Source organism: Corvus hawaiiensis, chromosome 5 (genome assembly GCF_020740725.1).
Source record: "Corvus hawaiiensis isolate bCorHaw1 chromosome 5, bCorHaw1.pri.cur, whole genome shotgun sequence".
Classification (NCBI taxonomy): Eukaryota; Metazoa; Chordata; class Aves; order Passeriformes; family Corvidae; genus Corvus; species Corvus hawaiiensis.
Window position 1 is genome coordinate 69,674,111 of NC_063217.1, and position 15,080 is coordinate 69,689,190.

A 15,080-nucleotide genomic window follows, 5' to 3' on the forward strand; every position below is an offset into this window, starting at 1 on the left:
CATCCCATGGCTACAGGAAACGTAGGATAGAACATCCAAACCCTACAATTTTCGCTATAATGCTATTTAAATTGAGCTAGTGGCTGTGGAACTCACAGCTGTTGGGAACTTTTGCAATGAGAACTATAGGTTTTTGATTGCATATTGAATCTAGTCTGCCCATATATTTTCAAATCTTTACTTTTTCCAAAATGCAGACATGTACATTACAGTACTTAGTGATGTTTCTGTTGGAATTGAATTTGAAGATCTCTGACTGCCACACATTAATTTTATTTAATTGGAAACAAGTTTATTTCGCCCTGGGCTGGACTTAGACTAAAAAGCTTTGGCCCTTGGTATTTTCTACCAAAACCTCTTGCAGGTAGTTTAATGGCAGCATTGTGATAGAGCCAAGCCTGTCTTTAACACTCCTTCTTGCAATTTTATAAAGTTTGGGCCAGACTTCCAATTGCGGAATTCCAGCAATTGAAGCAATTAGCAGCAGCTGCAGATCTGGCCTGTCAAAAATAAATCCTAGGACTTTTGCCACAGTTTTAGATATCACTTTGCCTACGTTGGAGGAGATCCTCAGTATTGTTGTTGTTGACTTGTTATTGTTGGTATATGAGTTACACACTAAGGGAAAAATGTACTATTGTATTCAGCTTTTATTTTTGGGACTGTCCTTTTGGCTTTATTAGTTTTAAACAGTTTTATTTCCATTTATGATCCTGTGCATTGTTCATCTGTCAGCATAAGATGTAAGAGCAGATGAAAGGCAAGGAGCCATATATGTACATGAAGGGTGGCCTGGGCACATGTGTAAATTCTTTGTCATTGTGTTTGAAAACATTAAAAGGGGAGTGAAGCTGCTGAGGAAGCAGTTGTGCTGAACGTGCATGGCCCATGTGCATCACACACTGTCCCTGGAACAGTGCTTGTGCTTTGTGTATGTGAGCATCCACAGCAGTGCATATAGGGGAGAATGCATACAGTTAATATAATGTATGAACTGCAGTTAGTGTAGATGTTTTCTGGCTATTCTCCCAGTTTTGTGATTGAAAGTCCTGGTCCAAGTCCCGCTGAAATAATTAAAACTTTCTTTCATTTACTTCTTCAGGGTGGGGCCCCATCTATGCATTAATTCAGCTGCACTTTCACTTAGGGCCCAACTTACTACTGAAGGAAGTGACAACCCTCCCTGCCTCTAGCAAAATATGCCTTGGCATTGTGTATATTATGAGATGTTAAATGTTTTAACAACTGAAGCATCTGCGTTGTGTTGAGCTCTGAGGTAGCATCCAAAAGGATCACAAGATACCAATCTGATTACATTCCTCACATTGGTATGACAATGGTCTCTCCACATATTGTTTCCATCATTACTGCAGTCATATCACCAGAGTGTCTTAATGCTCTGCCAGTTTATATTCTTGAGAAATTTTTGTCACAAGAATAGCATTTCCCACACTCTTCAGTATTTTTCCTAAGTTAATAACCCACTTTGGGCCAAATTTGGAAAATTTAGCCCAGGGGTTCTGGTTTGTTTTCTCATTTCCATTTATTTATTTTCTAATTCATGCAAGTGAAAGATGCCAGAGGAATTGGTGAACAGGACAGTCTAAAATAGCACTTTTGCTTTGTATTCCCTTTTGCCTTCAGGAAAGTCATCTTTGCTCCAGTGTTCTCTTGCACTGTAGGATGAGAACAGTAATGCTTTTGTATTTCCCTAACCAAAGTGTTTTTTGGGATCACGTTGAACCAGACATTCCCACTGATGAGCACTTTCATGCACGAATGCCTTTGTTGCGGTCAGTGAAACTGCTGGTTTGAGTGGAGTTTCAAAATCTCTCGCTGAGTCATCTCCAGTTTCTGATGAGCGGAGAGGTGGGCACCTATGAGTGGAAGTAAGAGAATTTAGGCCATGTAGCTCTTCCTGATATCAGCAGAAACAAATACCTAAACCCTCACACTTTAGTATTTGGAGTGCTCTACATTTTGACAGCTTGACAACTTTCTAACATTATCACGTTACAGACCAAATCCCCCAGACCTCTGCTCAGTCTTTTCACAGGCAAATCTCTCTAGCACTTTAATAATGGAATGTTCTTCAGTAAGGTCTGGACAATTACAGAAAAAGGAAAAGAAAGGATTGATTGGCAATTTACTTAATGAAAGGTAAAATCAAGCGTAGCACAGTACACAGCTGAGTTTTACCACAGGCAAATCAAAGTTAGCTTTTGCTGTGAATATTTTAACCATAAACAATGAAACTTTGTTATTGTGAAAATCTAGACATTGCTGTGTGATTGTTGTTTCCCTGGTTTTGACAGGTATTCAAATGAAAGGGCAGGTTAATATGGGGTGGGAGGTGGCTGATTTTCTATAACTGCCGGATGCCAGGCAGTCTACAGGCATATCTTCTGTTATTTGTTTATAGGTGGATCATTTGCTGTGAAATTTACTCAGGAGACCAATTTAAGCATCAGGTTGCATTCTACAGTTCAGCAATTTCACATTGCAAGTATCTGAAGAGCTTTCACAGTAATGCTATCTGGATCTGCAATTTTCTACTATTCGTTCTTTTTTTTTTTCCTAGACCGTCTCTTGCTGTCTCCTCTGTTTGTGATAATTCTGGAGATATCCTCAGAGTGGGGAGCCCTGGCCTGTGTAGTTTTCCCAAGCCCTAATACATGCCTGCTCTTCATGCGTGACGGCTGAAAATCATCCTAAGTGAAAACTGCTCTGTGCTCTTCTTGCTGCAGTATGGGAGATATGTTGACAGTCCAGAGCACTGTGCATGATAGATGTGGAGAAGTGTCTTTAAAGGACTTGAAGGGTGTTTATTGCCTATCCCAAAATATTTTAGTGCTTGCAGGCTGTAGCCATCACTCTGGCATGGCAGCACGGAAAACTGCGGTTCCTGCATCACAATCCTAACTGTGGTGCCAGGTGTTCTGAAGGGATACTGTCCTGTCAGCACCACAGCTGCATAATTACACAGAAAAACTTTGCTTCTGTATTTTTAAAAATAAATTATTGTTCACCTTATGTTAATAATTTCACATGCAGCAAACAGCATTTAATCACTTCTTTCCATTCTGTATCTAGTTGCTGTAATAGTATGTTACATGTTGGAGAATTTGGATGTCATTTGATGCTATTCATTCATTACTAGTATTATTTAATTTATTTATTAAGTGCTGGCAGTGCACTCAATAGGACCAGATTGTCAAATTTTTCTTCTAGTGTCTGCCTGTTGTCTTTCTGAAAATAGTGAATGCTTTTGTAGATGTATTACTGTGGTTGAGGTAGCTGATGACTGACAAGTTTTTTGAGTTAAATCTCCTAACTGTAGAACTGCATAATTAATAATGCATAAGTTAGCAGGCACTTGGTGTAAGGAGTTGGGAGGGGAACCAGAAACCCAAAGGAATTGTTATATTTGAATGAAGCTTAATTCCTACATCGTCACTGATTTTGTCTGTATGTGTCGCGTATCTGAAAGATGCCATAAGGCAAAGGTTGTGTGTTCAATCAGTTCTTCAGTGTTGGCTGCTTTAGCTTCTCTCTCAGATGTGTGCTATCTTTGTTAAAGCTGTGGAAGTGGTGAGCTTACTGCAGCCTTAGAGGCGTTCCTCTGGAAAACAAAACTGCGGGACATCCATTTTTACGTGTATTCCACGCTTCTTTGGAGCAAATTGTGCGGGCGAATTCCACCATTAATGGTGTGTAACATCATTAATGGCTTAGGCTAGAAGCATCTTAAATTGTGCTGGTGTTAGGATAATTTAAAGCACTCATACAAGTTGTTGCTATTTAAATATGTCCCTAAAATGTGTGATAAATGCATTAACAGATTTTGGACCCAAAGACTTCACATAAAAGGCGGATAGAGAAGGGTCATGGGGCAAAAACAACAACTTCTAAACCATGAAGTGATAATGAAAAGTAGACTGGCCAACATACTGATATTTCCTTTAGGACACTCAGGAAGCTGGTTTTTGGCTCTTGTATTTTATAAAGCTCTACCTCTAATCTCCTAGCTGGTTTTATTACTGCAATGTAATATTCCAGTTCTGTTTCTCCCCACTGCTCTGGGGAGCTTTATTCCTACTCGTATATGTTGTCTAAAGGAAAGACTGTTCTCTTGTTCAATAGATGAAGTCTGAACTAGAAAAAGAAATGTGTTGGTTCTTTCTTCTACAGGAGACAACATCTGGAAGACAATCTTTAAACAGCATTAATTACGTCCCTTGATTTTCCCTTTCTTGGGAGGAATGTGAGGGTTATACAAAGCTATATTTATTGTTGCTAGAACAAACAATGATGAGGTGAGCTTCTAGTTTGTATCAGTTTCTTTCTAGCATTTATATTCCAAATTGTTGTTCATACTTTCCAACCATTTCTTTCCTGGAAAAAAGCTTAAATGTCTTTTTCTTTGTTCATATTTGAACTATATGTGTTGAGACAGAATAAGCAGCAGAGGAGTAACAGAATAATTCTGCCACTGATCTCGTCTTTGAACTACATTGGTTAGGATAAATTGTGGAATAAATCCCAAATTATGGACTAGTGAAAATGCAAGTGGATTCTGGATGAACGTAGTAATGTTGTGCCAGTATAACAGAGATGAACAGGATCTTTAGGAAGTGCTCAAAAGCAATTTGGTTCTAGCCCCTGAAACCCAGTCTGGAAGAAAAATCTGGTTTAACTTGCGCTTTTCACAGTTCTATTAAAAAAAAGAAAAGTAGATTATTAAGGCCTGAAAGACTCCTCAGCCTGACACATCACAGTGAAAATTCTTTCACTGAAAATATATTTTTTTCTCAGAAAAGGTGTCAGAAATGTTTTTTAAAAGTCACAAAACCCCCTTTCTTTCAGAAATAAAGCTCCAAGGCTCCAAAACATTTGAGCACTTCCATTTCTCTAGGCGCAGGGGAGTTCTACCTTATATATAAAAATACATAAGCACATGCTTAACTTTTAGCAGATATTAAGTCCCATTCATTACTTTAGGACTTAAGCATATACTCACATCTCTGAGAAGCGGGTCCTGCCTCGTGTTAACTTCCAAGCTGAAAGTTTCATAAGGTGTTGAAGGTGGTCCAGCACTCACTGACCAACAGGCCCAAAGGCTGCCAGTGCAGCAAGCCAGAGAGAGGCTTGGTTTAATCGGATTCTGAGTTACAATAAATAAATTATAACAAACTCGACAGAAGCCTCTGGGCTGCGTCCAGCTCTGAGGCCAGACTGAAATTTCTCATGTAGCAGGTAATCAGTAAGATGAGAAACCAGCTGCAGGGGAAGGGCCTCTCTATGAAACAAGGAGGTACTCTGAGAGCCAAGTCTTGTCCCAGTAATCTTTCCAGTAACACTACAGCGATCTGTGCTCTTCATTATCTGGTCTTCAAAGGAACCGAATCAATTGGAAAGGAAGCTGATGGTATTATTGGAGCAGGCCACCCAAGTTAGTTGGTTGTGTGCATGAAGAATGGGTCATGGGATTTGTCCCTTACTTTTCTAAACATTTCAGTATAAGCAAAGCTCCTAGGTAATTTCAAATGAAGGTTATTTGGTTTGGGGGGAAAAGGATTATCAGAGTGGCATTATCCTCTTCAGAGCATTTAAACTGAGCAATGTGATGACATTTCAAAACCATCTGGGACTATTTTTATTCATTATAGTCTCAAAAATGACCCATTTTACTTAAAAACAATGAGGCTGGTGTTTCCTTGTCCTTTGTGATAATGTTTTTCAAGCAGTTTTCTCTAGGGTTTGGTGCAGGCTTTGGCTAATAGGTCAAAATACCCAGTCACTGGATTGATTGATGCACATAGCTGATCATATCTGTCAGTCTGCCATTTACCCTTTATTTTACAGACTTCTTTCCAAAAATCCTTTTAGAAGTGCCTGAGTGCTGTAGAAGGGTTTAGAACAGTTTGAGTGCAACTTGAGTAGATCTTGTGAAATACATGATGACTTGTACTGTATATGTGGATTGATGTTTCCAATTAGTTTTCCCAGTGACAGGTCTGGGGAGATCCATTGTATCTCTGAGAGTAGCCAGCCTAAGTCAGTCAGTAAGAGAAAGATACTCCACTGGAGAGCAATTCTTCTACCCTGCCTGCATCCCTAGTGTTCTCTATCTACTGAACCAAATTATAAGGTTAGATGACTTTATGCCTACTTTTTCATCCTCTAGAGTTTGCTGAGGTAGATTTTATTTTTGCAGAATCTTCCCCAGTGGATGCACAGGAAGGTTATTTGTAGATTTTTTTTTAAGCTTTGAAGTTTGGATTTTGCAAGTGAAACACTTCTTTTCATGAATATTTTTTAGAAATTAGTTCCTAGCTTTTAGCAATAACTAAATAATAACATTTAGTTATGTTTGCTTCATAAGCAAAAAATCACCAACTTGCTGAAAATTAGCTGAATTCTCTTCTGTTTTGTAAATTTTTTGCTTTTGGTCTTTGTAGTAAATATGGTGTTCTATAAAGAACTGCAGAGGAGAGGTTGTAGTCCAAAAAAGTGGACCCTTTTGGGCAGCACGTAACGGTTGGGGACCGGAAATTCTGGTTTGCATTCTGGGACTAGAGGAGAACAGTGATCTCTACAGAGCCTATATAGATCTATATGGAATCATAAAGGTTGGAAAAGACCAACTTGGTCATCAAGTCCAACCTTTGACCCAATGCCACCATGTCAACTAAACCATGGCACTGAGTGCCATGTCCAGTTGTTTCTTGAACACTCCCACCGTCTCCCTGGGTGGCCTATTCCAATGCCTAATAGCCTTTTCCATGAAGAAGTTCTTCCTGATATCCAACCTGAACCTCCCCTGGAAGCAGTTTGAGGCCATTTCCTCCTGTCCAGTCACTTGTTTCCTGGGAGAAGGATAGGGAGAAGATGGTATTTCCAGCTCACCAGGAGAACAGATGCTTAAAAGAAGCACGGCAGTCACTGGTCATATTAGAGAGATGGGTTCAGCTTACAGTCCTGCTGTTTTCTCCTGTGCAACCTTTCAGTTTATTCTTTAATAAAGCTGAGCAGTTGCTATTTATCTATTTCTAGAAAAGGGGAGTAAGTAGAGTTGGTTGAAATTGCTTCCTTTACAGTTGGCTGTGTGAGAGAAAATTGATTTTCTTGACCAAATGGAATTTCCACTGAAAGTCTACCTTCTGTGAAAATGTTTGATCTTTTTGCTTTAGTTGAGTGCCCCATCCCACAGTCTTTCCCTTGGGTTTCTAACTGGAAAGTCATAATTTTCTGGGCTTGCAGAACTGAAGACAAGTAAGAATAAGAATAAAAATGCTGGTTAGATCTTTTCATGAGAGCTTTCTTCATAGTACTGAAAGTATATTTACTGGATAGAGCTGGATTACAGCTCAAGGTCATCTCCTACTCCCAGTTTGATGCCCTGTTCTGAGATGAGAGTGAGTAGTAGCACCTTCTGTTGTTCTTCTTTGTAGAAAGTTGTGCGGTACAGCCCAGGTCAGCTCCTGTATTTTTTAGCATACTGGTGGCTACTGGCAGCTGCAGCTTGCTCTTAGCAAATTGTCTGTGAAAAATTGCTCATAGCTAGTCCCTAAGAAGCTCTCCTGAGTGTGTCTTAAGCCTGAACTGATGTATTCAATTCAGGTGGATTGTCAGGCAGAAACCTAAGAGTACACTATGCAGCTTGGTCTATAGATTCAATTTCTTCTTCACGGGGTAATAGCACTACAGCTTTTCAAAAAGGAGTTGGGATAGAGAATAAAGATAACTCTGGACAAGATATATCTCAAGAATTTCACCAGTTATCCGGAATATCTGAGTCTAAGCAAAATAACTGGCATGGAACATATCAAGCTAAAATATCCATTTTGAAAAAAACTCATGAGCAACTGAAAACAGATAAAAAGAATTCTTTGGCAGCCATAATGGTAGATACAGCTACCACTTAAAACACAAATGTTTCCAAACTGTAAGTGCCTATATCACAGAGATTACCATATCATCACAGGCTGTCATTTGTCCTCTTATCAATGCAGTGTGAAATCCCAGTGAACGTAAATAGAGATTAATCTTGTAGATACTTGGCATACCAGCCCTGTAGTGTCCGTCTGCAGCACTGTCAGAAAACGTGCTCGGCACAGCCACCACATGGTCTCACTGAGGCTTTTAGATGGCTGTGGGGTCAGCTCCAACGCCTGGCCTTCTCCAGTCACAAACATTTCAGCACTCACCGAGCACTGGATTTGTCTCCATTCCGCTTTGAGTAAGACTCCCTTGCACAGGAAGCAATAATCCAAGAGTAATTTTCTATTGCTATTACTAACCTTCTAATAGGAGCTCATGCGTGATAATTAGGCCTCTCAAATACATTTCTGAGAGTGTATTTTTTTTTCTAGCCAGTTTTCTTTTCTTTCTATTTTATTTGGTAACTTCTGAAAATATCTTATTGCTTAAAAGAACAGTTTTTAAACCAAATCCTTTGTGATTAGTAATGCACAGCTAAAGACATTTGGAGCATTAAACACCCCTGTATCTGAAATCCCTGGAGTTTTGCTAAAGTATGGCTTAAAATTACAATGAAATTACAGAGCTGGAAGAAGAATCGTAGCTGCATAGAAGAAAGCTAATACAATTTTTTTCATGTCTGTTTAATAAGAAATCTTTCAGTTCTCAGTTTAAAAAATAGAAGTAAATGTTCATTAAATTAGGTGCCATAATGTTTGCTACATTTACTGAAGAAAAACATGAAGTCAATACCGAAGGCTGAAGCATGTTCAGAAAACAAAATAATTAAATTGATATTGTTTCCTTTTTGACAGGGTCTCCCATGGGAAGGGATATTACTTGGCTGTAGCAGTAATGGTTCTCTATCTAGGCAAAGGACTATTACGTTAAATTAAAACCTCTCTCTATTTATCAAACAGCCAAAACTAATAAACACAAATATGGCATTAAGAGTAAAGTGCTACTAGACTATTGCTTCCTTCACCAGAGTATAATTTATAATTCAATTTAGACAGTGTCTGCTCCTCAGGGATGCAGAGATGTGGTATTGACACAAGAGGCCTTTACTATTTGGGCACAGGAATCAAATTGTTTCATAGTTACTGTGGTTGGAAACAGTTTCTACTGGAAGAACAACCCCACAAAATCATTTCAGAAGTTTTTAAGAAATAGATTATTAAAAAGAACATGTAAAGTATTGTTTATAGCAAGTAATGCTAACTGGAAGACATATCCATGAAATAAAGGAGTTTTAAAATGAAAAAAACAAGGAAAACATGAACCTGAGCAACTCTTGCTCTTGGGGTCTTTGGTTTTTTTTTTCATTTTACTACCAATCAAATTTTTTTTTTTTTTGGTAGCTAGGGATTTAGCACTAGAAGCTTGGTGTGTCCTTCAGTGTAGTATTTTGCTTAATGCAGACCAGGTTCTTCAATTTTAAATTCATAAGGAAATCCCTCAAACTGATGTACTCTGTGGAGCAGCGTACAAGTACACCTATCTGCCTACTCATGGCAGGCAGATAGAAGTACAAGGTACCATTCAAAGTTCATGCAACAGGTTGCATGATAGAAAGACTTAAAAAGGCAGACCAAAATTTGAATTTGCAGCCATTTTGAAACACCCAATAGCATATTTTTAAAAAATCCTGCCGTGAATTTAAGGCAGTTTCTTTGGAAGACTGCCAGACACCCCAGTAATGTCTATATATAATATACCCATGCATAAGAAAAACAAGGAATAGAAAATCTGATACATCAAGCACTGCCAGCCAGTAATGACCAGTGGAATTCAGCTAACATAGACAATTTAATTTCAATGCCTAGTGGGAATTTGATTAAAGCAATTAGAGAAAATTCTGAACATAGTCCAAATCATGCGTGTCTCTATTTCATTTTATTTTCTTTAAGAGCCGTCAGCATTCTTGGCCTCTGAAAATATAGGTAGTAAGTCTCCTGAAAACTTTTAAGCAGGGTTATAACTTTGTTCACATAATGGTGACATTGAAGTGAGTGAGACTACTTGCAAAAGGGAAATTATATATGTGTTTAAGCATTTGCAGGATCTCATGCTAAGTGCTTGGAACAGAAATTTCTTCCATAGCCTGCCCAAACCCTAACCCTAAAGGCAGCTGTTCCTTTCCAGCAAAGTGTGGAGGCAAAGACTGATCAGCCTTGAGGCACAGAGGAATTCAGGGGCACAGTTGCAGACCCCAGGTTCAGGGTGAAGTAGATAGGGCTGAGAGACTCCAGTCAGCAGGGAAGTTTAGTGATTTCTTAGGAACAGTCTGCTTTTGAATGTCTGATTGTTATTATGCTATAGGTGGAAATTAAGGGGAATAAACCTCTCATAAACATATATGGGGCTGCAGCCATGGCTATGACATCACAGGCAGCCAATAGAGTAACTAACTCCATTTTGGTCCATCAACTTCTACAGCCATCTAAAAATTTTTATTATTCTACCACATGAATCTGGACTGCAGCCACTCACTGTAAGACAGACTGGACTAATAAATCTTTGGCACATAGAACCACCATGTTTAATATAAAACAACCCCTACACTTTTTTTAATATGATTTATAAAACAGAACACGAAGCTACCTATACAGTCTTTTCTAGCTACAGCAGATACTGTTATTTATCGCACATTTAATTACTAACAGCAGTTCAGTCATGCTACCTGACCTTAAGGCCTTTTGATTACCTGATCCAACATATTTCACATGATAAAAATGTCAGGCTCGGAGAAACCCACCAGTCTGGTTTTCTGTGAAATCTAATTATAAACAGCAATGTTAGGAAAAGGTTACCAGTTTAAATAGTCAAGGCAGTTATTCATTTGGTAAGAGTTTGTTTTGACTGAAATGATAGCCGAGAGGGCACCGTGCAACCTGGTAGGACACTATGAATAGTGCAGCCTCATCTCACCCACACTCGTTTTGGCTGCTCAGCTCGAGTTCGGGAAGCTCAGCCGGGCCTCTGGGAGCAACTTGGTGCCATGGGATAAGTACATCCCTCTCCCTGTACAGCCTCCATCTCCAGCCTTTGCAGAGCCAGGAGTTGGACTCGATGATCCTCGTGGGTCCATTCCAGCTCAGGATATTCTGATTATGGGAAAGAGGAGCCAGTGAATCCACTCATGGGAATGGGCTCAGCCCTTCCCTTGACTCCTAAGACAGGTGATGGTGCCTTAAGCGCTCTGTTAAACTGTAGATATTGACATGGAAGCTGGCATGACCTGTGTTAAAACAGACCATGTAAATGGCTGGGAAAACTGACAGGGTGCAATCCTGGCCTGTTGCAGGTAAAGTTCTCATTGATACCATAAGTTTAGGAATTTGTTTCAGTCTAAGAATTTTAGAATGCTTTCCTGTGCCTCGCGCCCTTGTCTTGCCTCATTTTTTTATTTCAGGCTCATAAGCACAGCAGATGAAAGGGAGGAGCATCTGCTTGTGGGAAACTCTCCTACACTGCCAATGACAATAATAATAACAATGGCAGTAGAAATGACAATTTCTCCAATCTTTATGGTGACTAAGAGCTTTAGTAGGAAACACGGATGATACTCTGTCTGTACAAGGTAGGTCTTGCATAAACAAAATTAAAAGATAAAGAATCTTAAAAAAAGATAAATAATTTCCTGAGAGTGTTGTTTTAAGATATGTGACATCATGCCTTAGAATAAAGATGAGAGATGCATTTTAGTATATTCATTGTATGACTTTTCATCTGAACAGAATTTGATTTTGCTGCATTTTATGGTGTATAAAACTGGAAAGAATAATCACATAATATGATGGGTATTAATTTTGTAGTTATAAATCAGTGCATTATAATTTTTCTTCTAGGAAATGAGTGAACACGTTTTTTAGTATATTATAATATGCCTCACATTATGTGTCTAAGTATGCTCTGACCTACACCAATACCTTCTGTAGTACACTAGCTCTTCCCAGTCTTTCTTTTTTGTGGGATAGCAGATGAACCAAGATGACCTCATGCTACAGCTTTGCTTCTCTGAAAAAATGAAGCTGTCAACAACATAGGAAAAGTCTTGTAACCGCAGGAAACAAAATGTTCACAGGACCTGCACTAAGACTATGGAACTTGCTGCCAGACAAAATAAGAATGACCAGCACATGTGCCACTCTAAACACTCAATGCAAGAACCCAATTATTCAGAGTAGCTTTCCCTTGACAGTCCTTTCAAGCATCCTTAGACTAAGTGCTCTTTTGGTTATAAGATGATGAAAAGCTCAAAAATGTCCAGAGGTTAAAAAAAATGGCATGCTCACACATAATTTCCCTGGAAAATGGCTAGACATTACAGCAACAGTCTGATACAATCCTGGATAAATAGATGGTTACTAAAAAAATAAATAGAGCAGATAATTTTTTCCTGTCTGTAGGAGTGGCAGGCAGCACTTTGAAACATTTTTAAAGCCATATATGATCTCTCAAGCCCATTATAATCCATTTATACATATTATTATTCTTTATTAACCCTCCAGAAAACATGAATCAAATGTGCATTGGGCAGTAAACAGTGTGTCTGTAGTAATTTCATGTCATATGTTTCTGCTAAAAAATACCATATAATGGCATGCACAGAAATGGAGTACACACCTGCAGTTGATGATCTCCTATACCTTTAATTTTTCATGCTTCTTGTACGGTTGTGTGCAAAACCCCAAAGTGCCAATTAAGTTTAAACTAGAACAACTTAATTGAATTTAATGACCAACAGGGATATTTCCATGTATTTATATTTTATGCTTCATGCTAATCTTCAGTAATGTTCAGTGAGGCTCTGACTTGCGGGGAAGATGGTCCCTCAAAAAACTTGTTGAAACAAACAATCAGTTTAAAAGATGCTTTTCCATTTCCCAAACTGTCTTGTGGAAACAGCTGCTAAAAGTATTCAGATAAAGATTGCTGTCGTGATCACTGTGTGCTTGGTATTAGAGACTGGAGGAGGGCTAAATCTTCCCAAGAGATGCTTTTGCTTGAAATAATCTAAACACAGGAATATCTGATTTCACTCATTCCATCGAGTGTGGAAGACATATGCTGCAAGATGTGCCTGGTATTTGGACATTATTGTGGGGTTAGCCTAACTCTCCTTATTCCTGAGTCACATAACAAAATCTTTGTGTGATCAGAAGCCACAGAAGATGCAGACTCTCTGTGGAGGGGAATGGGAGGTCCTGGAGTGATTCATGGACAGTAGCTGACAAAGCTCCCAGAGGACTCATTAATTTATGGTGGAGCAGGTCTAGCTCATGCCAGCTGTGTTGCTGGATCCCTGAGCAGCCCATTGATTTTGGCTTTAGCAGCTGCTGCTGGCTCTTTTCCTTCCATGGCCAGACATTTGAATTCCTCCTCCTTTTTTTGCCAGCACAGTCTTCTGACTGGCCGTGTGATTCGGCTGTTGACTTGGGCCAATGCTTACCCATTTCTGCAGGGCCATGCTTGGTGTGTCTGCAGGTCAAGAAGGCTGTAGACTACTCCTGTGCAGCTGATGAACCTGTTAGGTTTATGTCTATTTAAATCTATTTTTATTATTATAATTTATTGTCTATTCCATATTATATACTATAGAATTATTATATGTTATCTCTTATAGATACCTATTTGTTTCTCTTCTGAGGCAGAGAGGAATCCAGCCAACAGAATGGTCATGTAGTTCAGCCTGTGAGGAAAAAATAAGTATATTCCTTTCCTATAAACAAACTAATTGGGCTTTTTGTTGTGACCAACGAGAATATAACTGGAGCTGCACAAATCAATTTTCTTAAGACCAAAGGAAGCTGGCAGGGAACCCTGGAAAGCCACTTCTGATCTGTACAAAGCTGAACAAACCCCAGCACTGAAGAACTTGAAGGCGAATGGTACATAATTCTGTGTTAGTGTAGATCTGGAAAGAAAGAATGAATTGAACTTAAATAAAATCAAATCTGACATAAACAGTGTAAAAGCATAACTTCTAAATAAGTAGTGTCTCAGTTTATTTGCTTATGCACATTTTCATATAGCTATTTATATATTTTTTCCATATGCACAGACACACACACACATATATATATATATATAGAGAGAGAGAGAGAGAGAGAGGGAGTTATCTAAAATACCTTTGAGGACTAAAAGCTTGCTCAGTGGTGGTAGAACCAGACAGGCAGTCTCCAACTGCTGGCTCTACTTAAAATAAGAAATCTTCAAAAGATACAGTGATCTGAGGCAGTACAAAATATCAAGGGAAAAACATAAGTAGACATGATATGTTTTCCAATTTGCTGGCCAACAGACTACCTGAGGAGAGATCCCTAATGAAAGGATCCTTAAATATTTTGTGCTCCTCCTCCTTTCAGGAGGGAGGCACAGGGACCTGAGGCCAAGCGGAGTTTTTAAGAGACTCACCTTCATCCTGACCTGCCTTTTCCCTGCCTTCAAGCAATAAAACAGAAGAGTACAAGTGAGCCAGAGTTTGAAATCTGGAGACCCTTAGGGCACTGCATAAGCATGGGATAAACGACTGCTAATGGCACAATTATCACTCCCAGTCACAGGAGATAATCCTTTGTTTAACTTTTAAAAGCCGATGCTTTGTGTTGCTCCCTCCAAAAAGGGAAAAAAAATTGATAACTCATCCATTCAGGCCTGTATTGTAAAAACTCCAGTGTGGTTAAGCAATGAGTACAGAATAAAAATGGTGAACTAAAGAAAGAAGGGTTATTTGATAGCCAGGTACAAAGTTTCTGCTCCTAAGACTCCCTGTGGTAATACCAAGCCTAGAGGAGAGAAATCGGTTTTTGACAACAGCAGAGAAACATATAAAGAGAATTTAAGATAGAGAGAATAAAGACATCACACAGCTGCACACACACACACATACACATGAAAAAGTATTTCCAGCTATTTCAGACTTGGAAATGAAGTGTTCTGTCTCTAAAGGTGTTAAAATGCAGTGTGAAGCAAAAAGGTAATGTGAGGCAAAATTAAATGAAATGGAGAGGCTTTTCTAAGCATTGGCTATAAAAACTGAACACTAAAAATACTCTGTTTATCTTTTCCAAATCTTTCATAATTATAAGAAT

General features: G+C 38.9%; 1 long non-coding RNA gene across 1 annotated transcript in view; it reads left to right on the top strand.

Moving 5' to 3' along the window:
• Positions 1-15,080, top strand: part of LOC125326535 — an 86,717-nt gene that overhangs the window by 52,759 nt on the left and 18,878 nt on the right. The window contains exons 8-9 of the long non-coding RNA XR_007203877.1: positions 11,399-11,566; positions 13,613-13,877. This is a non-coding gene — a long non-coding RNA (uncharacterized LOC125326535). The remainder of the gene's footprint in view (positions 1-11,398; positions 11,567-13,612; positions 13,878-15,080) is intronic.